Raw genomic sequence first — 26,562 nt, 5'->3', positions numbered from 1 at the left:
AGACTCATCATCCCACGCAGGCAGCAGAAGGGAGTACCCCCGCTATGGACTTCCATGGCGCCAGACTCAACCTTGCAGACGCTGCGCACAGTGAAAGCTCCATCGGAGCCAGCCCCACAGACGCAGCATGCAGTGAAAGTGCCCCGACTGCAGCAGACTCCGAGTCCATCGAACCTCTGAGCCGACGACCATCCCCTCTGGCACAGCTTCTCCGAGCACCATCCTCTGCTGAGTGTAGTAAGACAGCCCCGCCAATGGCCACCGGCAATGCGACCCTGAGGACTGGGGGCCTGCTCTTGGACCTCCAGAAAGTGTCCACAGCAGGGCTGGTTAATAAGTTTGTTGCCTAAGGTAGAAGGAGATGAGTTATACAGCTCTCGTTACATGCACATGCAGTTCAACTCTTTGGGTGATTATGCAAAAAGTTTGAAGGTAGTAACTCATCAGGGGTGATTGATAGGTAGAAGGAGATGAGTTATTAATATTAAGCTTCCTGCATAATCACTCAAAGAGTTGAACTGCATGTGCATGTAACGAGAGCTGTATAACTCATCTCCTTCTACCTTAGGCCATGAACTTATCAATCACCCATCTGTGGACACTTTCTGGAGGTCCAAGATCTGTATGCTCCATGACCGCTGTGTAAATGTAGGAGGGGACTGTGTTGAAAAATAAATGTGCTAAGTTTTCTAAAATTGACTCCTTCTACCTTAGGCCATGAAATTATCATTCACCCCTCGTAGTTTGTTTTGTGATCTCCTCTCCACTACTAGTTCAAAAGTCCAAGTTGTAGCCAAGGATGGATCTAGCCTTTTTGCCCAGTTTATTTAAGTGTTTTTGCATCACCAGCACCAATGCTGCTCCCCCAACATAGTGTTTCTATGACCACAAGTATCTTTCTAAAGCCATCAAGTTTCAAACAAAATAAACTTTGGTATTTATGGGTCATAAATGAGGCCCCTTCAGAACTGTTGCTAATAACAAATGTTTGCACTGTTGTTTTCATTTTAGACATCTGATAGTGTGTTTTGAGCAATCTAACACAGACATTAGTGTAAAATGACCATTTGCAGTAAACCACACATCCAGCGTGTACCTTGCTGCCAGATTGGCAGATTTTCCAGATTATTGCAAGTCATTCTGATTAATATTCCAACACACTCTTGGTTTTACAGTTTCAAAGAAATTACACAGTGGTATAATAAATTTTCTAGCTTGCCAAATACGTTTAAAGGGATTCAACCACCAAAAGAGGAGAATTTCTGCTAGTCCAAGTTATACCGTAATCTGCTTTAGCAGTGTTCAAACATTAAATTTCATCAGGAGCACCCTTCAGTACGTCAAGATTTATTTATTGTGAAGAATAAAGGCATGGACAACATTTTTTAAAAAACTGTGGATGCTGCCTGAGCTGCCGGCAATGACATTAAATCTGGAATGGCATAAAGTGATTAACTCCTCGATGGCTCTAGGTACATTTCAGCTTGTAACTTCCTGACCCAGACCCCAGCTATGGTCACAGATAGTGGTATTATCTTCCAATACTAGGTATCGAATGCGGTCCATTTCAGAGTAACCAGGATTCACCAGACACCTCCAGAATTGTGTTATTTCTACCAACCCTCCCAGTTATATACCGCCATCCTCGAGATGAAGCTGATCTTTGATTGGCTAGCCTCCTTAGATTGTTCATCACAGGATAACAAGGAGGTAGTGTATTGACATGTTTTGCATCTGCTTAGGAGAGCCGAAGTCAACACACACAGAATGCTGGAGGAACTCAGCAAATCAGACGGCCCCTATTGGAGAGGGATAAGCACGCGGCATTTTGGGCGAAGTCTTTTCATCAGGATTGGAAAGGAAGAGGGAGGAAGCAGAATAAGAAGATGGGGGAAGGACATCTCCCTACAACAACACACCCATAAAGTGCTGTACTGTCAGAAGAGAAAGCTTATCACCAGGGCTGGAAAGACATGATCCTGCAATAAGCAGTGATTAACAGAGAAATATAGGGACAGGTCAATCCAACAAGGTCGCTCTCCTAACAAAAGGTTTGGAGCATAGTATTATCACAGCGAAACATAATGTCAACAGAGGGACAAGCACAATACCCAAGGGCCCAAAATGCATTATCCTCTGAGTAAGGGACTACAATATCTCCCACAATATGATGGCTAACAATGACTGCTGGACTTGACAACCGCTTAGTATCTGATCTGTTACCTCCATCTACCTGGCTCCAAACATCAGAGTCAATAGAATTGTTTGCACAAGAAGATCATTGACTCCATAAAGATAGATTTTCCTAGAGACTGCCTCACACCTCTGGAACTGCATTGTTCATAGTTTAATGGCTGCAATTGATGTCTACCATAATGGGTTTGAATGTTGAAGTATTTCTCAAGTGAAGGGGAATGATTCTGCAGGTACATGAGGAATAAAGTCCAGCAAAATTTCAGTGGTCGAAAGAACAGGTGGTGGGTGGGAAGGGCAAAGGAAGCTGAACAAATCGCTGACAGCCGTGACATGCACGCACTTTTCAGTGCTGTCTAAAGCCATCTTTGGCCCAAAAACACAAAGCCATAATCCTCAAAGAGCCAAGACTGGAGGAAGGATTATGAAAGACTGGAAAAATAGTAAATATATGCTGGATAGTTTTTTTTTCTGAAGATATCAAGTGCAACTGTGTTTTGGTGCGAGTGCCCTGGACTCCATTTCACAGTAGCCTTACCACCGCATCTGCCTGCAAAGACGATGTAAAATCCACAGTCTGGGTTAACGTCAAAACATGGCTTTGAGAATATAGAGTATACCAAAATAGGATACTGTTAGTCACTGGCCTCCAATTTGAAAAATAATCCTTCACTGCTATCCACTGGATTCTATCATCAAGCCAATTTTTATATCCATTTGGCTAGCTTACCCTGGATCACATGTGATCTTACTTTCTGGCCAGCCTAGCATATGGTTAAAGTCCATATAGATGACATCTACTACACCTTCCACATCAATCCTCTTGGTTCTTCAAAAAATCTCATTCAAATTTATGAGACATAATTTCCCATGTATAAAGCCAGCCGATTCTCCCTTATCAATCCTTGTATTTCCAAACGCAGGTAGATCCTTGTCTGAAAATCCCCTCCAGCAATTTGCCCACCTCTGATGTTGGACTCACTAGACAGTCATTTCCTTGCTCGTCTTTGTAGTCCTCCTTAAAGGAAGCACCAAATTAACCACCTTCAGATCTACGTAACCTGCAGCTAAAATTGATACGACCATCTCCGACAGAGCCCCAGCAATTTCTTCCCTAGCATTCAACAATGTCCAAAGACACTCATGGTGAGGACCCAGATATTTATGCAGCACTATACTCTGTAAGACCAGCAGAAGCTCCTGTTTAGTAAAGTGGATATTTCTCAAGATATTATTAGTCCCTTCCCTGAATTCTCCAGCTTCTGAGTCTCTCCTCAGTAAATACAAATAGGAAATATTCGTCTTCATTTATGACCTCACAGTCTCCCATAGTGCCACATTATAGATTACCATATTGATCTTTAAGGGTGTCCCATACTCTTTCTGAGCTACTCTTTGGCTTTTATTATAGCTATAGAAGCTTGTCTGCCAATGCTATCCCATGTCCTCTTTTTGTCCTTCTGATTTTCCTTTTAAGTGTACTTCTATAGAGCAGGAGAAAAACATAGTGGTTAGCGCAATGCTTTATAGCACTGGCTGTAAGATCAGGGTTTGATTCCCGCCACTCTTTGTAAGGTGTTTGTACGTTCTCCCTGTGACAGTGTGGATTTTCTCTGGGTGATCCAGTTTCCTTCCACATTTCAAAGCCAAACAGTTATGGTTAGGGAGTTGTAGGTATACTATGTTAGCACTGGAAGTGTGCTGGCACTTGCAAGCTGCTTAGCACAGTCCATGCTGATTTGCTTTGACACAAACGATGCACTTCACTGTATGTTTCAACGTACATGCGATAAATGGAACTAATCTTTATCAATATAATCATTATCTTTTAGTGGTGTCAGTGCTCTGCACATTAATACATGGCTGTGCTCCTTTTCCTGACCAGGATCTCAGTATCTGTTTTGGAACTCTGCCACAGCCAATGCAATAACTTTCATGTGGCACACTACACTACAACTCACAGCTGAGACACAATAAAGAAATTCTCTATCTATTACAGACCCGCAAGTCTGCTTATTGGTGCCAAACGTAGAAAGTTGAATTCATCTCTTGGGAAAAATGATGAACTGTTAAAGTATTTATTGAAATCATTTAGATATTGCAAGTTGTTATAGTGAATAATTCTGGTGATATATTGGTTTGGAATCCAAGAAAAAATTAACAATGAAGACTGATAAGATTGCTTCAAAAAAGGTTATTTGCTAAAGTCTTTCAGAGAGCGAATGGTGTCTAATTTGTATATCAATTGTTGTAATTATTATTACAATTTATTATATAACCTGTATTTTTTTCTATTTGCTGTCAGGCGTCTCAGGAATATTGTGCAAGTTATTGTGTTGGAGGAACTTAGCAGGCAGCATCGAGAGGGGGAAATAAACAGTTAACCTTGTGGGCTGAGACACTTGCAGCTTTACTTTGAGGCCAGTCTTTTTCTATTAATCGTTAAACCTATTCACTGATCTTTGGTTTAATTTTGTTTCTTATTCTGAGCATGATGATTCTAAGTAGAATTTTTGCGAGGTGGCTCATTAAACTAATTGTTCTGTGTTGTCCACACTCTGTGTTGCACCCGGTTTCTTTGGCAGTGCAATGAATATTGCCTTTAAAAGATCTTCTGGTACTTTGCCAATGTTGTATATTCTATTCAATAAGATTGTTCATTTCTCTGCACCAAAATCTTTTAGCGTTTCATACAGTTCAACCAGAATGTTTCCCCGTTCACATTTTCTTCACAGTATGTTCCACTTCTTCTTTCAGTATTGCTGCACCCTCATTGTTGTTGCCTCTTGGTCTTTGTTGTTGTATAGGTCTTTGATGTATTCTGACCATTATTTTTCCTTTTTCCTTAATCCTTTTTCCATAATAATCTTTTGCTTTTATACATCCTGGTGTTGCCCTGCTTTTCTTCCGATTTGTGACCTCTTTGATCTCGTCGTGCATATGTTTGCTGTTGTTGGTCTTCTGCAATTGTTCTATTAACTCACATTTGTCCTTAAGCCACTTTTCTTTTGCTTCCTTGCACTTGGATGTTATCTGTGTATGCAAGGATACGTAAGCCTCTTCGTTTTCCTTACATTTTCTTCTTTGTTCCATAAGAGTCAGAATTTCTTCTGTCATCCATTTCTTTTTAGCTTTTTTCTGTTGCTTGGGAAAATTAAACCAGAGATCAGTGAAGAACAATGAGGCTTTGTCAAAGGCAAGGGAACATCAAACGCAATTTATATTCTCAGGAATGTTATTGAAAGGTCAATAGAAGTACAAGACCTGTACTTTTGTTTCATTGACTACACAAGAGCCTTTGATACAGTGTAACACCAAGTTATCATGAAAATGCTTAAAGATATTAATATTGACAGAAGTGATCTAAGAATAATCAGGAATCTCTACTGGCAACAAAGTGCAGCCACACGGATAGACAACGAGATTGGTGAATATCAGTCAATAAAGCGAGGATTCAGACAGGGTTGTGTTCTATCACCAGACCTGTTCTTCTTATACAGTGAAAGCATCATGAGAACCATACAAGACCTACATGGAATAAATATAGGAGGATACAATATCAACAACCTCCACTATGCAGATGATACAGTACTGACAGCAAACAGTGAAGAAGAAACTGGTATCTACCATCAACACAGAGAGCGAAAGACTTGCCCTAACCTTAAACAAAAAGAAAACTGAAGTAATGGTAATATCAAAGAAACCTGATATCCCAAACTGTAGGATCGTATTGGGATATGACATCCTGAAACAAGTTCACAACTTCAAGTACCTTGGATCATAGGTAACATCTCATGGCAAATGCAAAACAGACATAAAAGCAAGAACAGCATTTACCGAAATGAGAAACATCCTAACGAACAAGAAAATAGCAATTGACATCCACCTTAGAGCTCTCAGCTGCTACATTCTTCCTATGTTGATGTACGGCTGCGAGTCATGGACCATCACAAATACAATGGAAAAAAGAATTAATGCGGTTCCTCAGAAGAATGCTACGCATATCATATATGGACAGGATAACCAATGAAGAAGTTCTATAGGGAACGAAAACAAAATGTACATAAGAAAATCAGAAAACAGCAATCAGAATTCTTTGGACACATCATGCGAGGAGAGACATTAGAACATTTAGTTACCAAAGGAAAAAGAAGCAGAGACAGGCAGAGAATGAGAATGATTGATGGATTAACATCATGGTTAGAAACAGGGGAGGCAACAACTACAATTCAGAGGGTCAGGGACCCTGATGGATGGAGAGACTTGATTGCCCATGCCGAACAGCAAGGTGCCTGAACTAAATCTTTTCAATTCATAACCTTTTTTCTCTGTAGGCCGCTCAAGATGAGCAATTAGAAACATTGACCAAGATCAAGTTAAATATGAGTAGACTGATAATTATTATTGCACACATAAAATGCTGGAGGAACTCAGCAGGTCAAGAGCTTCTATGGAGAGGAAAAGTCTGTCCTGATAAAGGGTTTCGCCCAAAAATGTCAACTCTTTATTCCAATCCATAAATGCTGTCTAGCCTACCGAGTTCCTCCAGCATGTTGTATGTGTTACTGTGGATTTCCAGCATCTGCAGAACCTTGGGTGTTGGCAATCATGATATTAATGTTGATCAATGGGAACTTAACCACTACTGTCAAAATGATAGCTAAGGTAATTTCAATACAGCTTTGATTTGATTAATCCCTGGTTCAGGTTTGTTACCAGACTGCTGTAAATTGATCATCTCTTTGGAGAGGTCCAAGCTGGAATGTTCACATTGGAGAGGGGATGCTTTGTAACAGCTTTCATGTTAACAACATGACTTTTGTGAACAATCTAGAATTAGTGATTGATGGTAAATGCTTCAAGAATTGTCAAATAACCTTTCCAATTAACTTGCTTCAGAAAGCCTCTATTCCCACCTAGCCGATGTAACCCAACATTAATGTTGGTTTTAGCGCCTAATGTTCTGGCAGCACACTCGTACCTTTACATGATTCTATAAAAAGAGCAGCGCAGAAACAGGTTCATCCGCCCATCTAGTCCATGCCAAAACCATTCAAATTGCCTACTCCGATCGACCTGCACCAGCACCATAACCCTCCACATCCCTACGGTCCATGTACCTTTCCAAACTTGTCTTAAACATTGAAATCAAGCTCCCATGCAACACTTGTGCTGGCAGGTCATTCGGCATTCTCATGACTATCTGAGTGAAGAAGTTTCCACTCATGTTCACTTTAAACTTCTCACCTTTCACCCTTAACCCATGACCTCCCTTGTAGTCTCAACCAACCTCAGTGGAAATAATTCTCATTGAACCTTTTCCTCATGACAGCTGGGATATGGACCACTGGTTACAATGGGAAATGGAAAAGGCATGTAAAAAGGGCAATGCTACGATAGTCATGGGAGATTTTAACACGCAAGTCAATTGGGGAAAATCAGGTTGTTAATGGATCTCAAGAGTGAGTTTGTTGATTGCCTCTGAGATGGCTCTTTAGGGCAGTTTCTTATTGAGCCTACTAGAAGATCAACTATACTGGATTGGGTGTTATGTAATGAACTGGAAGCAATTAGGGGGCATGAGGTAGACTGACCCCTGGGAGCCAGTGATCACAGTATGATTGAGTTCAACTTTAAATTTGATAAGGAGAAAGTAAAGTCTAACGTAGTAATATTTCAGTGGAGTAAGGGAAATTACAGTGGTATGAGAGAGGCGTTGGCCAAAGAAAATTGGAAGGATCTGCTGGCAGAGATAAGAGCAGAGCAGCAATGGTATGAGTTTCTGGGAAAAATGAGGAAAGTGCAGGACAGATGTATTCCAAAAATGAAAAAATACTCAAATGGCAAAATAGTAAATATAAAAGCAAAAAAGAGGACAGATAACAAAGAAAAAATTAACTGGAAGATGGAGGATTGGGAAGCTACTTAAAAACCTGCAAAGAGCAACTAAAAGAATAATTTGGAAGAAGAAGATGAATTATGAAAGCAAGCTAGCAAACAATCTCAAAGTGGATAGTAAAAGCTTTTCAGGTATGTAAATAGATAAATAAAAATAAGAGAGATGAGAGTGGATGTAGGACCACTAGAAAATGAGGCTGGAGAAATATTGGGGGATAAGGAGATATTAGATTAACTAAATGAGTATTTTGCTTCAGTCTTCACTGGGGAAGACACTAGCAGTGTGCCAGATGTTGTAGTGTGTGAAGGAAGCGAAGTGAGTGCAGTTACTATTTCAAAAGAGAAGATGCTCAAAAAGCTGAAAGACCTAAGGGTACACAGGTCACTTGGACCAAATAAACTACACCTTAGGGTTCTGAAAGAGATGGTGTAGAGATTGTGGAGGCATTAGTAATGAACTTTCAAAAATCATTGGAGTCTGGCATGGTGCCAGAGGATTGGAAAATAACAAATGTCACTCCACTCTTTAAGAAAAGAAATTATAGACCAGTTAGCCTGATGTCAGTGGTTGGGAAGATGTTGGAATAAATTGTTAAGGATGAGGTTATGGAGTATTTGATGACACAGGACAACATAGGAAAAAATCAGCATGGTTTCCTTAAGGGAAAATTTTGCCTGATGAACTTGTTGGAATTCTTTGAGGATGCAAGTAGTTTAGGTAAAGGATATGTAGTGGATGTTGTATATTTGGACTTTGAGAAGGTGCCACACATGAGGCTGCTTACCAAGTTAAGAGCCAATGGTATTACAGGAAAGTTACTGGTATGGTTAGAGCATTGGCTGATTGGTAGGAGACAGCGAGTAGGAATAAAATGATCTTTTTCTGGTTGGCTACCAGTAATTAGTGGCGTTCCATGGGGTTCGAGTTGGGACCACTTATTTGTATGCTGTATATCAATGATTTTGATGATGGAGTAGTTGGCTTTGTTACGTTTAAAGATGATGAAGATTGGTGGAGGGGCAGATAGTGTTGAGGAAACAGGTAGGATGCAGAAGGGCTTGGATAGATTAGGAGAATGGGCAAGAAAGTGGCAAAAGAAATACAATGTTGGAAAGTGCATGGTCTTGCACTTTGGTCATAGAAATAAATGTGCAGAGTATTTTCTAATGAGGAGAAAATCGAAAAATCTGAGATGCAAAAGATCTTTGTGAGTACTTGTGCTGATCACGCTAAAGGTTAACTTGTAGGTTGAGTCAGTGGTGAGGAAGGCAAATGTAATGTTAGCATTCATTTCAAGAAGTCTTGAATACAAGAGAAGGGATGGGATGCTGAGGAGTTATAAGGCACTGGTGAGGCCTCACCTTGAGTAGTGTGAACAGTTTTGGGCTCCTCATCAAAGAAAGGATGTGTTGGCATTGGAGAGGGTCCAGAGGAAGTTCACAAGGATAATTCCAGGAATGAAAGGAAATGTTTTTAGGCTCTGAGTCTGTACTTGCTGGTATTTAGAATGATTGGTGGTGGGGGGGGAATCTCATTGAAATCTTTTGAACGTCAAAAGGCCTAGAGTAGATCTGGAAAGGATGTTTCTCATGGTAGAGGAGTCTAGGACAACAGGGCACAGCCTCAGGATAGAGGGGTGTCCATTTAAAACAGAGATGCACAGAAACTTCTATAGCCAGAGGGTGGTGAATTTGTGGAAGTTGTTACCACAGACAGCTTTGGAGGCCAGGTTGTTGGGTGTGACTAAGACAGAGATTGATAGGTTCTTGATTGGACATGACATCAAAGGTTATGAGGAGACCGCTGGGGAATGGGGTTGGCGGGGGTGGGGGGGGGGAAGATAAGCCATGAATAAATGGCAGAGCAGAATTGATGGGCCAGATGACCTAGTTCTGCTCCTATGTCTTGTGGTCTTATGATAAATGGGTTTTCAGTGTTCCGTTCTGTAAGTGGAGCTGTCTCTTTGATTTGTGCATCAAGGAAGTATCAGACCACCTTTGTCCGCTTTTATTTTTAAAATTTCTTTCAGTTAGGCAGTTTGCTGAGTTAAATTTGCATTATCCAGCCCTTTTCTTCTGTTTATTTTCCCACTGTGCAGCATGTTGTCAAAAGGTGAGCAAGCAGCATCTGCATATGTGTCATCCTCGTCTGATTGTCCTTCATCTAGTTTTTTTTTATTGTGTGCTATTGCATCCAGCATCACTGTTTCTGTCAGTAACACACTGGGCTATTTTTCAACAGATGAGCATCTTTCACTTTCATGTTTCCCTTGCCCTGGAAAATTAAACTGTTCAAAAAGGAATTTTATGCATGCCTTTATTTTTAGTTGCCTTTCCAACTGAGATCCTTCCCTGCTGAAGTGTTCTTGTGCACTGTTTTTTTTTAATTGTTTGAATATGATTCAAGGGAAATTTTGTTGGACCACGTACACCCTTCCTGGAGCGAATCTGGCACTTCTTTGTGTCACTGCATGCATCTGTTCCAATTCCACTCTCAGTTCTTATAAATGACATCATTTACAAGAATGAAAATTGCAAACAATAGAATGTTCTGCAGACTTGTAACTAATTTGACGAACTTGTTTCACTGGCATTATTATTCTGTTCTCAAGTGCAAGTGAGAAACCTATTGGTGAGTTCCTTATTGAAGGTACTCTGAGTTCTGAGATTTAAATCTATAAAACTTAAGGAATACTGATAATACTTTACAGACACAGTCGTGTGCAACTTGGAGAGGAATCTGCAAGTGATGATATTTCTATGGTGCCTGTTTTGGATGTCCTCAGCAGTTATGGGTGCTGTCACAAAATTCATGATAGCTAACTGCAATGCATTTTTAAGCCATTCACATCACATCACTGACATTGCAAATGAATTCTTAATTGGAGGAGGGTGGAATATCAAACTAGCAGTTTGCTGTGTTCAGGGTGGTGTTGAGCTCTTGCAATGTAGCTGGATTCCTGCTCAATCAACTAATATCCTGTGCTGTTTTAATATTAAAGCCTCCTTGGGGAATACAGTGACCAGTCACTGAAGTATTTATGTGGCTGGTGCAGTTTCTGGGATGCAAGAGGGAAAATCTGACCAAGTTGCTGAAAAGTTGTTGTGGGAAGTTGATTTGACAAATTTGGCAGGGGGTTGGAATCGGAATGATGGGGCAGAGCACGGAACAGTTGGACTATAATTAGCTGCAGTGTGTAGTGAGACTGTAGTAAAGGGCAAGTAGGTGACAGGGCAAAGTTGCTGTTGGAGGGATGAGGTGAAGTGTAGCATGGGAAGAGAAATTGAAAAGGCTGATGAATATAGAACTACAGGTTTTGTATTTGAATGCATGCAGTATATCGAGTAAGGTAGATGATCTTGTACAACAATTAGTACAATATCGTGGGCATCGCTGAACTGTGACTAAAAGGTCATAGTTCGAAGCTCAACATCCAAGGCTACACATTATATCAAAAGACCAGGTTGGTAGGCAGAGTGGATTGGGGTGTTTTTGCTGGTAAGAACTGAAATCAAATCCTTAAAGAGGTTGTATAAGATTGGAAGATGTAGAGTTAAGAAACTGCAAATGTAAAAAGACTTTGATGGAGATTATATACAGGCCCCCAGCTAGTTCAGATCAGTTCAGGTTATTGTCATTTAGAAACCACAACTAGAATGCAGTTAAAAAATGAGACAACGTTCTCCAGAATGATATCACAAAAGCACATGACTAAACAGACTACACCAGAAAATCCACATAATGTTTGGCAATCCCCAATCCAGAGTCCGGAGAGTCTGCTGCGTATTAATATCGCACTACCATCTTAGCGTGTTCCCGGAAAGGAGCTCCAATCCCACCAGACAATACAAGACTACCCTGGCACACCAAGTCAGGAGGCCAACTCTACCACCCAAAAAACCAAAACCTAAAGCTACAAGACCTACTCAAGACCACATAGTTACAACAGTGCAAACGATACCATAATTGATTAAAAAAAAAACAGACCATGGGCACAGTAAAAATAGTCCAAAGATGTTAAAAGACTATAAATTTGAAAGAAGCCACCATACAGTTTCCACAAATCGTCGGGGTCTGGATAGACTCATCATCCCACGCAGGCAGCAGAAGGGAGTACCCCCACTATGGACTTCCATGGCACCAGACTCAGCCTCACAGACGCAGCACACGGCGAACGCGCCCCGACAGCAGCGGACTTCGAGTCCGTCGAACCTCTGAGCCTTCGACTATCCCCTCCAGCACAGCCTCTCTGAGCACCATCCTCTGCTGAGCACACTACGACACCCCTGCCAACAGCCACCGGCAACGCGACCCCGAGGACTTGGGGCCTGTTCTTCTCAGCAGAGACCCGAACCTCCCAACAGCAGCAGCAATGAAGAAAGCCTTCCTGGAGATTTCCAGATGTTCCTCCGTGCTCCCACATCTGTTTTTCATCAGATTAGGACTGTGCGTGGCACCTCGTTTGACAAATAACAGATATCAACTCCGGAGTGGCTGCTGCAAACTATGTTGTGCCCCATCTTAGTCGTCAGGATGTGGGATACAAATTACAAAGTGAGATAGAAAAGGTATGTAAAATAGACAATGTTACAATAGTGATGGAAATTTCATTCTGTAGGTTGATTTCAGAATGGTTCCAGAGAACTGGAAAATTGCAAATGTTTTTAAGGGGGGGGGGAGAAAGTGTATTATAGGCCAGTTAGCTTGACTTCAGTCATTGAGAAGATGTTGAGTCCATTACAGAGGATGGGATTTCAGGGTAGTTGGAGCCACATGATAAATTAGGCCAAAGTCAGCATGGTTTTCTTAAGGGGAGATCTTGCCCGACTAATCTTCTAGAATTCTTTGGGGAAGTAACAGACAGGATAGACAAAGGAGAGTCAAGAGTCTATTTTCTAAGCTGGGAGACAATTCAAAAATCAGGGTTGCAAGAAGATTTGGGAGTCCTTGAGTAGGATTCTCTTATGGTTAACTTGCAGGTTGGGTCAATGGTAAGGAGGGCAAATGCAATGTTGGCATTCATTTTGAGAGGATTAGTATGAAGGAACAAGGAATAAGGAAGTATGAAGGAATAAGGCATTGGTCAGACCACACTGAGCAGTTTTGGGCCGCTAATCTATGAAAAGGTACTGTCATTGGAAAAGGACTAGAGTTGGTTTGCAAGAATGATGCCGGGAATGAAAGGGTTAATGTATGAGGAGCAATTGAAGGCTCTGGGCCTGTACATTCTTGAATATAGAAGAATGAGAGGGGATCTCATTGAAACCTTTTGAATATTGAAAGACCTAAATAGACTGGATGTGGAGAGGATGTTTCCTGTAGTAGGTGAGTCTAGAACCAAAAAGCACTGCCTCAGAACAGAGGGACATTCAATTAGTACAGAGGTGAGAAGAAATTTCTGTAGCCAGAGGCTGGTGAAACTGGAATATATTGCCTCAGGTCGCTGTGGAGGCCCCTGTCATTGAGTATATTTAAAGTGGAGTTTGATAGGTTCTTTATTAATCAGGGCGAGGGTGACAAAGGTTAAGGGGAGAAAGCAGGAGAATGAGAATGGGACAGGTGATAAATCAGCCATGATGAAATGGCAGCGCAGATTCCATGGGCCAAATGGCCCAATTCTGTTCATATATCTTGAGATCTTGTGGAAATGAGAGAGAAGAAGAATACTGAGAATTTTTTTTCATGCATGCAAGCTTTCCTTTTTTTCTTGAGTTTGTTTCTCCTCTATTTCTGATCCATGGTATCTCAGATGAGCTCAAACCCTTTCCATGACTCTTTCACAGTGTTGGATATTGCTTACTGCCCCTTATGCAAAGTTTTCTGTTGTCAGGAAATAAGAAAAAAACAGTATTTCTTAAAGCTTGAAGAATTTTCATGCAGCATTAAAACAGTCCTGTCATTTATTCTTCCTGAAGGAATGGGTATCATTGACCATGAGGCCATCACACATAGGAGCATAGTTAAACCATTTGGGCCATCAAGACTGCTCTACCATTCAATCATTGCTAATTTATTTCCCTCTCTACCCCATTATCTTGCTTTCTCCCTATAACCTACGATGAAGAGCTGCTTTGTTACAAGCCTGATGAATTACTTGAGTTCAGAACATCGATGTGACACAAACCTAGCAATTGTTTTTAAGCTGACTGATGTTAAACTAAGTGGACATCAATCTGGGTTCAATTATGAGTCACAGGAGGCTGCAGATGCTGGAATCTGGAGCACATAATCTGCTGGAGGAAATTATGTGGGTGGAGGGGAGTGGAGAAGGGATTGTCGACTTTTGAGAGGTGTTAGCCCAAAATGTCATCATTTTCTTTTTTCCCATACATACTGCATGAGCTGCAGAGTTCCTCCAGTAGATTAATCGTTGACTCAATGATGGGGGCCAGCTGCTTTGATAGCTCTGGTGTCACACAAAACCAAACTAAATAAAGCTGGCAGATTTCTTTCCCTAAAGGGCCATAGTGAACCAGATGGTGCTGATAACAATCCAATAACTACTCGAGTGGTTATCATTGATACTCGAGTAGTTACTCAAGTTTAAATTTCTGAGCTGTCATCTTTACCTTAGGGAAACTCTTTTGAACTGTCTCCAATATCCTTTTTAAAATAAGGGGTTCCAAACTGTGCCCAGTATTCCAATACTCTTGGTGTGGCCTCATTTGTATCCTGTAAATTGTACAGTACTTGCCCATTTCTAAACCAATGTAAGGCCAATGTACCATTTAGTGCCAATTTGTATATCTACAGCTAACTTGAGGTGATTCATGTATAACTCATCTGCAAACTTTCACCCTTTAGTTAATCATCTGTAGATTCCTCATATCAACTACATAACCTTGAACTTCTCTACATCAATCTCCAACTGGCAAGTTTTTCCCTGGAGTACTCCCTTCCATCTATTTTTAACTCATCAGCCAACTTGGATAACTTACACTTTGCTGCCTTCTCCAGGTTATCAATTTACACTTGCTGGCTGCAATATTACCTATATTGGCAAATAAATAAATATTGGCTGAGTGTATGTTCATGATCTTCTGCTGCTGTAGCTGTTCGACATGTGCATTCAGAAATGCTCTTCTGGACACCACTGTTATTTTTGTTACTGTCAACTTCTCGTCACCTTGAACTAGCCTGGCCATTGCTCATCTGTCCTTTCCCATTAAAAAGCATTTTTCTTCACAACTGCCGCTCGCTAGATGTTTTTTTCTTTTCACTTTTCTCACTGTTTTCTGTAAGCTTTGGAGACTGTGTGGGAAGAGCCACAGGAGCAGTCAGCAGGGAGGGGCATGTCCAGACAGGTATATGTAGTTCACCACAGGGGCATTGTGCCAGAGGATTGGAAAATTACAAATGTTACTCCTCTGTTTAAGAAGGAAGGAAGGCAGAAGAAAGGAAATTATCAGCCATTTAGCCTAACCTCAGTGTTTGGGAAAATGTTGTTGTCTATTATTAAGAATGGGTTTTCTAGGTACTTGGAGACAAATAATAAAGTAAGTCAAAATCAGCTTGATTTCTGTGAAAGGAAATCTTGCCTGACAAATCTGTTAGAATTTTCAAGGAAGTAACAAGCAGGGTGGACGGCGAGGCAGTGGATGTCATTTACTGGGATTTTCAGAAGACATTTCATAAGCTGTCACAGGTGAGGCTGCTTAACAAGATAAAATCCTATAGTGTTACAGGGAAGTTACTGGACTGGACAAAGGAATGTCTGACAGGCAAGAGGCAAGAGTTACAGTATAAAGGGGGCCTTTTCTGTTTGAATGCCAGTGACTAGTGGTGTTCCTCATGGATCAGTATTGGGACTGTTACTTTTCACATTGTTTGTCATTGATCTGGATAATAAAATTGATGGCTTTGTGGCAAAGTTTGTGGATGATAGGACTTGGATGAATCGGAAGAATAGGTAAAAGAACCAATAGTGCAGACTATTATCGAAATGGGAGAAGGTTTAATCATTAGAGATGCAGAGAGACTTGTGAGTATTCGTGCAAGACTCCCAGAAGGTTAATTTACAGGTTGAGTCTGTGGTAAAGAAGGCAAATGCAATGCTGGCATTTATTTCAAAGGGAATAGAATGCAAAATCAAGGAGATAATGCTGACCCTTTATGAGACACTAGTCAGGCCACACTTAGAGCAATGTCAACAATTTTGGCCCCCCTCCACACCCACCCCACCCCTTGCCTCACCCCCTCTGCACCCACTCCTCCCTTCACCTCGCTTCCACTGCACCCACCCTTCCTCTCTCCCTGCCCCAACTAGAATGTGGTGTGCAGGGTTGGGAATTAAAACCCCTGCTAGGTCTTTATCAAATGAAGACTTGATTACCCCAAAAAGCGCTATTGATTATAAATAATGAAAGACAATATTGTGAATTAAATTAATGTCGCTTTCATAACTTGCTAAAGTTTTTAATTGCAAACTATCAACTCTCAAAGGTAGTTGTGAAGCCTGCATTTGATTCCTTTCAATTTTATTTGGTTTACCTTGAACTGGAATGTATTCAACTATTGCATAATGATGACATATATGACAACGATACATAAGGAGTAATTGAGCATAGTATGCCCAATTCTAAGCTGCACCAATATAATTCCTTTCCTTTTTTTTTAACCCCTTTTCCCATTAATCCAACAGTCTTATGTATTCTGTAAAGGTGTCTTGCCTCACGCCCATTATCCCATAATAATCCCCTAATTTTTAGCCCCAGCAACCCCTTAGCTTCTGATTGGTTAGAGCCTCTTGACCATGTCTGCATGCTTTTATGTATTGAGTTGCTGCTATATGATTGGTTAATTAGATATTTGCATTAACAGCAGGTATACAGGTATATCTAGTAAAGTTCCCACTGAATTAATATCGCAGACAATAGGTAGGACAAAATTAGGCTGGTTAGCCTAACTTAACCCATACTGGCATCTGTATTCTATGGGAGTCCTGTCCTCAGCACCTATCCCATCTTCCCTCTCCTCTCCTTTTCACCTGTATTCATATCTAGTTTGGTGTCAAAAGCGTTTAATCATCTGACTCAACGCTTTCAGAAATAGTTCAGCATTCTAAATTATTTGGTGATGTCAATCCTTGTTAATTGCTCAATAGAATTTAAAGGCAGTGATTCTGGAAACAGCAGCATCTGAGGAAAGAGTCACATTACTGACTCTTATTCGCAAAGATATTTATGGTATCAAGTTGTATATATTTGTGTGTATGTGTGTATATATCTATATATAGAGAGAAATACAAATAGCTGTTATAAAAAACTTTATGCTCTACCTTAATCTTAAGATTTAAGATTATTCTTAAATCTTAGGACCATAAACAGTTCTCCTTTCCAAAAGGTAAAAAGAGCAACCTATTCAACCATTGTTCAAAACATGCCATCAGCGACCTTCTTTCCCTCTTAAAGTGGGGCTGTTGGCCAAGTGTTGTGCAATCTTCAGTTCCATCTGCAGCCTCTCAGCAAGTGAGGTAGCCCGTGCCTGCTTGTAGGAAGACCTGGGCTACATCAGTTGATAAGAGGCTAATGTTATTTCTGTCATAAAATTTCCAGATGATAGCCTTCTTCCACAAATTTCATCCTTGATATTCAGTGTATTACCATTTTTGAATTTCCCACCAAGTTTTTTTTTGCAGGGAGTTCACATTTGACAGAAATTTGAGTAGCTAGGATCTAGTAGCTACTTTTTACTAGGATGTTACCTGGGTTTCAGCAATTAAGTTACAGAGAAAGGTTGAACAAGTTAGGTCTCTATTCATTGGAGCGTAGAAGGTTGAGGGGGGATTTGATCGAGGTATTTAAAATTTTGAGAGGGATAGATAGAGTTGACGTGAACAGGCTGTTTCCATTGAGAGTAGGGGAGATTCAAACTAGAGGACATGATTTGAGAGTTAGGGGGCAGAAGTTTAAGGGAAACACGAGGGGGTATTTCTTTACTCAAAGAGTGATAGCTGTGTGGAATGAGCTTCCTGTAGAAGTAGTAGAGGCCAGTTCAGTTGTGTCATTTAAGGTAAAATTGGATAGGTATATGGACAGGAAAGGAGTGGAGGGTTATGGGCTGAGTGCGGGTAGGTGGGACTAGGTGAGATTAAGGGTTCGGCACGGACTAGGAGGGCCAAGGTGGCCTGTTTCCGTGCTGTGATTGTTATATGATTTTATATGGTTATAGCTCAGCCACAAATAGCAACTGCAAGAGATGATCAGAGACTGGGTACCTCTGACCAGTGACTCACTTTTGGACAACTCTCTAAGATGGAAATCAAGACTGCTGTGGAATACTCACTTGCTTCTCTGGTCAGGTGCAATTTGCATAACATTCAGGATACTCAATGTCCAGGACAAAGCAATCCATTTGATTGATGTTCCTCCCACTGACCTAAATGTTCGATTTCTACTCCACCCTTCCTCAGTGGGTACCATGTGTACTTCAAGAAAATGTATCACAATTCTGACAGCACTTGCCAAACCTGTGATTTCAACCACTAAGAAGCCTGTAAATTTCATCTATGGAAACACATTTCTGTATGCTGAAGGGATTGTGCAAGCATTAGTAATAATCTTTCAGGAATCATTATATTCTCGGATGGTTTGGGAGGACTGGAAAATTGCAAATGTCACTCCACTCATTGAGAAACGAGGGAGGTAAAAGACAGGAAATTATATGCCAGTTAGCCAAACTTCAGTGGTTGGTAAGATGTTGGAGTCCATTATGGATGAGCTTTCAGAGTACTTGGAAACGCATGATAAAATATGCCAAGAAAGCATGGTTTCCTTAAGGGAACATCTTGACCAACAAATATGTGGGAATTCCTTAGGGAAATAACAAGCAAGATAGACAAAGGAGAGTCAGTGGATGTTGTTTACTTGAATTCTTATAAGGTCTTTTACAAAGTGCTGTACATGAGACTGCTGAGCAAGATAAAAAAAACCCTTGGTATTACATGAAAGACTGTGAGAACGTGCAAAGAAGTGGCAGATGGAATATAATGCAGGGAAGTGTATGGCCATGCACTTTGATAGAAGAACAAAAAGTGTAGACAGTTTTCTAAATGGGGAAAAATGTCAAAAATCAGAGGTGCAGAGGGACTTGGAAGGTTAACTTGCAGGTTGAGTCAGTGGAACAAAGACGAATGCAATGTTAGTGTTCATTTTGAGAGTTCTAGAAAATGAGAGCAATGATGTAATACTGAAGTTTTATAAAGCTTTGGTCAGACCATACTTAGTCTGTACTTGTGAAGAATTCGGGCCTCTTATCCAACAAAAGGTGTGCTGACATTGGAAAGTGTCCAGAGGAAGTTCACAAGAATGATTCCAGGAATGAAAGGGTTAACATATGTGGAGTATTTGAATTGACTTTATTACTTGCATCCTTCATATACATGAGTAAAAATCGTTATGTTATATCTCCATCTAAATCTGTAATGTGCAATTTATAGTGATTTATAATAAATATTATATACAACAGGATAGTCAATATAACATAGAAATAAGGTTGTGTAAGCATGAGTTAATCAGTCTGATAACCTGGTGGAAGAAGCTGTCCCGGAGCCTGTTGTTCCTGGATTTTATGCCGTGGTACCGTTTCCCGGATGGTAGTAGCTGGAGCAGTTTATGGTTGGGGTGACTCGAGTCCCCAATGATCCTTCAGGCCCCTTTTACATACCTGTCCTTGTAAATGTCCTGAATTATGGGAAGTTCACAACTACAGATGTGCTGGGCTTTCCGCACCACTCTCTGCAGGGTCCTTGCGATTGTGGGAAGTACAGTTCCCATACCAGGCAGTGATCCAGCCTGTGGAAGAGACTCAGTGGGCCGAATAGCCTAATTCTGCTCCTACATCTTATGGTCTTTATACTCTAGGAGTAGCTTCACCAGAGGTTGGAGTTAAACAATAAATGCTGCTCTTAGAGTTCCTGTAAAAGTAATAAGCTGGAAATAAGCCGTAACTGCATCTTACAAAAAATTGGAGCAATGTAGAGCAGTAGACTAGTGGTAAGCATGACAGTGACAGTGACCCAAGTCCAATTCCACTGCTATCTCTAAGGAGGTTCTATGTTCTCCCCAATAGCTCATCAAGGGTTTCCTCAAGGGTGCTCTGGTGTCGACCCACATCCCAAAGATGTACGGCTCGGTAGGTTAATTGGTCGCATGGGTGTAATTGGGCGGTGTGGGCTCTTTGGGCCAGGAAGTCCTTTTACCATCCTCTACCTCTTTTTTTAAAAAAAAATCTAAAGGCTAATGGTGAAGAAGATTAGAAGTAGAGAGGGGCAGGACATACAATAACAGCAATAACATTTTTAAAGGAACTGACGTCGACCATGACGCTTGTGCAGACCTGAAAGCACGGGTATGATAGTTGAATATGATTTGCTGTGTACTGAGATATAGGCAGAAAATTATTAGATGACTTCTAGTTTATGGAAGATTAAATTACTAAGACTGAGTGGTCCAGTCTATAGTTTATAAAGGTATGTCTGAAAATTTCAGGAATGAATTTGGGTGATTTTACAGATGAAAATAGTGACAGTCTAAGTAGGGCTTAAGTATGTGGCCTAAAGCTTATCTCAACAGAAATGTGACATTTTGAAGTTAATATATGGGTTAATTTTGTTGATAGCCAATAGAGTGGAGGGTCAGTAGTCGCAAGCAGAATTCATGCCGGGAGCTGAAGATCATAAACACACAGTTCTGCAAATGCTGGAAATCTTGAGCAACGCTCTCCAAACGCTGGAGGAAATCAGCAAGTCAGGCAGCATCTATGAATCTGTTCCATATTTGCTGGCTGCCTTGCCGAGTTTCTCCAGCATCGTGTGTGCGTGTGTTGCTCAGGAGCTGAAGAAATGGTTTCGATCTTCTCAAAATATTTTGACCCAACCATTCTTCAGAGTCAGCTGAGCTCTCGGGCAAAGCGCAGAGCGGGGGTTTTGGGGAAGGAATTGAGAGAGAACCTGGATATTCCTGCTTTTGTTTGAGATTACTGAGGGGTGGTAAACAGGAAGACTTCACTGAGAGATCCATGGGAGGTAACAGAAGGTTTGTTATGGGAGCAAGAAGGGAAAGCATTGTTGTGATTTTCTGTCCATAAATGAAACCCGTGGGGAGAACAGTCTGTCCCAGGGTGGGGATAATCAAAAGACTTCGCAGAAAGGTGACCATATCAAGTGCGGTGGGCAAAATGTATCAACATTGTCATGGATACATAACTATAGTTGGTATTGTGGATGAGAGCCATTTTCAGACTGTGACAGGGTCGGTCCTGCTTTGTGGCATTGAAGCAAGGAAATCCAAGGAAAAACTTGCATGAGATTAGTAAACTGCAGTTTTCACAAGGTTGCTGGTAAGATTGAAAGGAAGGATGGGTGGTTGTTTCCAGGGGTGGAGATGAAGCTTTTTGACAAGCCGATGCTAACCGATTTAAAAAGGGGTGGGCTGCGAGAGGGTTGTTAACAATAACTACTAACACATGAATGAAAGGGCTGGAACAGAAAAACAGAGAGAGATGCGGGACAAGGTGAGGTTCAGTGGTCAGAGGTTTTCAGCCAACCATCTAGTCAATAAGAAGGAAGCAACAGAGGTGGCTGATTGAATGAAGTTGCTCATTGTCGCAAAGCCCTTGATCTCCTCTGCTTTGTTACTGCTAGGGTTGATTGCAGAAATGTGAGTATGAGGTTAAAGAAAAAGGTTTATAGCAGAGGCAAAAATCCTAGTGGCTGTCTCTTCATTCAAGACTGATCTTGGCATCAGTTTTGAATGAAGCAATCTTAGGACCTCATTCTCCAGACAGATCTATCCATTAGTAGTACATCTCTGTGCATTGTTAGCAATGTCGATTGCCACTGATAAACAATTACATAAAATCTATGATTAATGAGCACTTCCAATTCCTGAATCTTTGATGTGTCTGTTCTGGAAGTTTGCTATTGTAGTCTACTGTATTCAGTCGGAAGGGAGGTAGCTATTTGTTTTAAGCATTGAATATTATCCCAATTCAAAGTCACTATTCTGTAAACAATTGGAAAGGAAAATCGATTTGATGTCCAAATTAAACTGTTGTTGAAGAGGTTTGGAGTGCATGGATTCCAAATAACCCTGTAATGATTAGCCAATCCTTGGCACTGTTGAAGGAAGGAAAACTCTCAAGTGCTTGAGAGTCAGTACTTCCTAGGCTCGTCTATTTAAAGCCCTGAAAGTGGGAACCTGAACTGAGTGCCTTGAAAGTCTCTGCAAGTCTACGGCTACTAGCCCTACTGATTCAGTGAGTAGTGCCACCAACTTTTTTTATGTGCTTCTTAAAAAAAACTATTTCCACTTCCATTAATGTCTGAGATTATAACTTGTGCCTGTGCTTTGTATGCATTCAATTATGTAGATCTTGTGATTTTAGGCAAGCCATTAAATCTAATATCAAAAAATTGCTATCATTTAAAGATGAGAGTGTGAGGGTTGCCACTGAAAAGATTATATGATGTTTGGTTTTATCCGGGCACTTGTGTGTCTTGTGGAATCCTTTGCTGAATTTTGGAAGGTGGGTGTGATTTTGGTTTAGGGTAGTTTAACAGAATGCAAATTGTTGTTTCCTCCTAGATTTAAATGAGCAATTTGTTTAGCATGATAGAAAACGAGAAGTGCGTCTCACAAACAGGTTTATGATATGCATCTGGTATAGAAACCAGGATGTGCAGGAATCTGATGAAAAGTCACAGATGTGAAAGATTAATTCTGTTTTTTTTTAAACATTTTAAGTTGTGGAATTTTTATTTTATTTTACTATTTCAGAGCTCCAACATCTACAATTCTTTGCTTTTCATTGATAAAGCATTGTTGTGTTCCTTGCTGTTTCCCCCTGGAAGCTCTTTGCTTTTGTCCCTCACCACTATAGCAGGCAATGCGATTTGCAGCATATAACCAAAGCACGCCGCCAGTATACGTGATTGAAAGTCCTGAGATAATTAAATTCTCGATTTTGCTAAGGGAAGTATTAACGATTAGCTTTATATGTGACATGTACATCAAAGCATAAAGTGAAATATGTCATCTGCATCAGCACAGTGCAGATGCATGCTTGAGGGCAGACGGCGAATGTTGTCATGTTTCCAGCAACTTAACGAAAAATTTTTACTTTGCATAAATCTGATGGTCGCCTAGAAACTGGCATTTTAGCTAGTTCGTGTGATTCTGCTACCAACTGCAAAGAGTATGAGCACTTCTGTGGTACCTGCTCACTTGCAAGGTTTTTTATTGGCTCAGCAAGTCATCAGTGGAATGAGTTGAGAAGTGAAGACCGGGTAAACTCAGCCAGCAGCTCTCAAAGGGGGCAGTGTTAAAGCTGGAGTGGGTACTGGGTTTGGGAGTATTTGAATCAAGGTGTCAGTGCTGGTCTGGAATGGGCATGTTCACTTGAAGAATGAGGCAACGAAAAGAAAAGAATCCTTAATCACGGGTGAAGTTAGATAAACTGGGTGATGTGTAAAGGCAGACAGCTGAGACTGGGTTAGGAATTTGTATTGGTGGAAAGTGGGGAGAAGTAACAAGTTGGAAGTTGAGATAGGGTGTAAAGTGTAGAGCCCTGAGGGAGACTCGAGTCAAAGAAGATTAATTTATCTGATTTGAGCTTGCAGCGTCAACCTCAATGTGTGAGGTTGTGTAATGTGTAATCTCAATGTGTAAACTCAACGTTAAGCTTAACTAAAGCATTCTTCTTAATTGCTTTAGAAGTTCACTTTTGTACACACACAGTATAGCTGAAAATTATAATGCTGACATCTAAATGTGGTTAATGCTGACTGGAATTTGTGTATCTTTACACTGAGACCAGGAATTAATTTTGTTGAATTGTGACCACATAGCTCTTGATTTTAATGTGCTTTAATTTCCTTTGAAACTGGATGATGTAATACACCATGTTTTCTCCTTTATACAATAGTTGTCTATCCCTGTTACCTCATCTCTGAGAATCATGCCACTCCCTGACTAAATCCCACTCTTTGCAACAACTGCATTACATTCATTCACTTGTTCTGGGACCCAGTCTTGACCAAGCTTATCCTCATTTTCTTTACCTTCCCATCCACATTTCCCTCGGCCTAAGTGAAGTGCCTTGGGATATTTTTTTTTACCTTCAAGGTGGTGCAATGCTGAAATATGATTGCTATTTTGTTGCCTCCTCCTCTGCTGGATTCCAAAATCCCGGAGTCCCTCACTAATGCATGTTCCGTTTGTCAGTAGTTTGTTCCTAATTATATGTGTTTCGTACTTCAGATATTCTAATGTAATATGTTATAAAATGTTTTTCTAGTTCTGAGGATTGTGGCAAATGCCTAGACTGTAATTAACATATTTGCATATTCTGTGGCAGACATAGTAATTTAAATTAATGAGTCCAATCAGTTAAGGAGGAGGCGCTCAGAAATCTTCCAGGGAGACTGAACTACAGCCAGCTGACCAGTGTTACATTCAGTCAGGTTTGAGGTTTGGAGTTTGTTCTGAAACTTGTGCTCCTGCTCCATCTGACCTTTCACCAGACTTCTGGAACCACTGAACATCTTATTACTTTCACCCATTAAATGTGGCTTTGAGACTCCACCCTGCTGCCCCTTTCGTCCGATCTAACATTTTGTAACTGGAGATTTTGGGAATTAGGAAATAATAATGGAAAAATAAATGTTTGAAGTCAGAGACTGGATTAGAAGGGAGAGAAAAGGGGATAAGGAAAAACTGAGAATTTAAAACATTTGAAAGTGCTCCATTTTGGCAGTAATATATAGGCCATTCAACATGACGTAGATCAAATCAGCACAAACTATTTTAAAGGAATACATCTGTTATTTTTAACTTAATAAATGTTAGTGATATTTTTCAATAGGTTATTTTCTGATAGTTGTTATAATGATTTTCTCCTTTTCTCCTTGGAGCGACGGAGGGTGATAGGTGACCAGATAGAAGAGTACAAGATGATGAGAGGCATTGATCGTGTAGATAGTCAGAGGCTTTTTCCCAGGGTTGAAATGACTTGCACAAGACGGCACAGGTTTGAGGTGCTTGGGAGTAGGTACAGAGGAGGTGGCAGGGGTAAGTTTTTTACTCAGAGAGTAGTGAGTGCGTGGAATGGGCTGCCAGCAATGGTGGTGGAGGCGGATACAATAGGGTCTTTCAAGAGACTCCTGGATAGGTACATGGAGCTTAGAAAAATAGAGGAATATAGGTAACCCTAGGTGATTTCTAAGGTAGGGACATGTACGGCACAACTTTGTGGGCTGAAGGGCCTGTATTGTGCTGTAGGTTTTCTACGTTTCTATGTTTCTAATGATTGCAAAGGCAGTGGGTTTTTTTTTGTTTGCTATCAACATGAAATCCAAGCCCTCTGTGTGTAAAACTTCAAAACTCAGAGTAGTTATTCTCAATCGCACTGAATGGCCTTTCTTCCTTTCCTCCTTTTCCATTGGAATGGTCTCCTCATTTACTGAAGATATTTTCCTGAATACTGGCAATAACAGCCCCTAGATTCTGACAACAAAATTGTTGCGTGAGTTCATGAGGTGTGTCAGGATGAACCCAAACCTGCTCACGGGGCCAGTTATCCACACTGATCTTTGAACAGCTGGTCAGAAACTTAGGGGAGGTACATTTTTATTCTTTTCAATCTTCTTCAGTCTTCTGCTGTTTCACCAGAACAGCTTTTCCACTCATGATCTTTAATTTTTTTTTAAAGTTGTGTTGCACTGACTGATAAGACGTATCGTAATGTAATGAAAAGTCCTGTTTTTGCACAGTGCTTTTTATGACTGGTCATTCTGTACCTTTTTGCACTCTCTGATATCCTTCGAATTTATAATATTGGAAGCGTGAAAGACAATTTTACACACAGTGATGTCATCATATTGGCATTTTTGGGACTAGAAATGTATTCTGTGATGTTTCATGAAAGAAAATAGTAATCATAAAACTAGAGGTAAATGCTCTTTTGTTACTGTGTTACAGACCCTGGATCAACTTTTGATTGAATTATTTGAAAGGTCTTTGTATTTCTTCCATTTCCAAAGTGGATGAAGGTCAGTTCTTTGTATAACTTTCACATTGGCTTATCGCACTATTGCATCTCAGAACTGTTCTGATTGGCAGTAATACTGCAATACTTTGAGCCAAATCAAATTAAAAGTGAATTTTTTTCTCCTGAGCCAAGCTTTTGAAATGCTGTTGCTCTACAATGTGAGACATATTAAAGTAAATGTGAAGCAACATTTGAAATCCTCAGAAATTTCAATATTCAACAATTAACTGTTGTGAATTTTTAGCATGGGTAGTATTTGTGGGACTTTATCTGGATGGGTGTGTTAGTGGTTGTGTTGCTACTTCCAGATTAAGGAGCCTGCAAGAGCCCCAGGCTGCCAGAACCAAGTTAACTTGGTCAGCTTTTGTTTCTGATTTCATACAAAAAAGCCTGTCAGTCCTAACTTCAACCCAGCATTCCAC

The 26,562-nt window shown here is 40.6% G+C and overlaps 1 protein-coding gene across 7 annotated transcripts in view; it reads left to right on the top strand.

Moving 5' to 3' along the window:
• Window positions 1–26,562, top strand: part of slco4a1 (solute carrier organic anion transporter family, member 4A1) — a 210,291-nt gene that overhangs the window by 72,118 nt on the left and 111,611 nt on the right. The window contains exons 3-4 of one of the 7 annotated variants that reach the window (XM_059980756.1): window positions 20,162–20,224; window positions 26,071–26,141. The exons of 5 other annotated variants lie outside the window; for them this stretch is intronic. The gene's annotated coding sequence lies outside the window, so the exon portion shown is untranslated. The remainder of the gene's footprint in view (window positions 1–20,161; window positions 20,225–26,070; window positions 26,142–26,562) is intronic. One more of the 7 variants, XM_059980755.1, reaches the window with a different exon arrangement.

Source organism: Hypanus sabinus, chromosome 9 (genome assembly GCF_030144855.1).
Source record: "Hypanus sabinus isolate sHypSab1 chromosome 9, sHypSab1.hap1, whole genome shotgun sequence".
In the NCBI taxonomy this organism is placed as follows: domain Eukaryota; kingdom Metazoa; phylum Chordata; class Chondrichthyes; order Myliobatiformes; family Dasyatidae; genus Hypanus; species Hypanus sabinus.
This window is presented reverse-complemented; position numbering and strand designations above follow the sequence as displayed.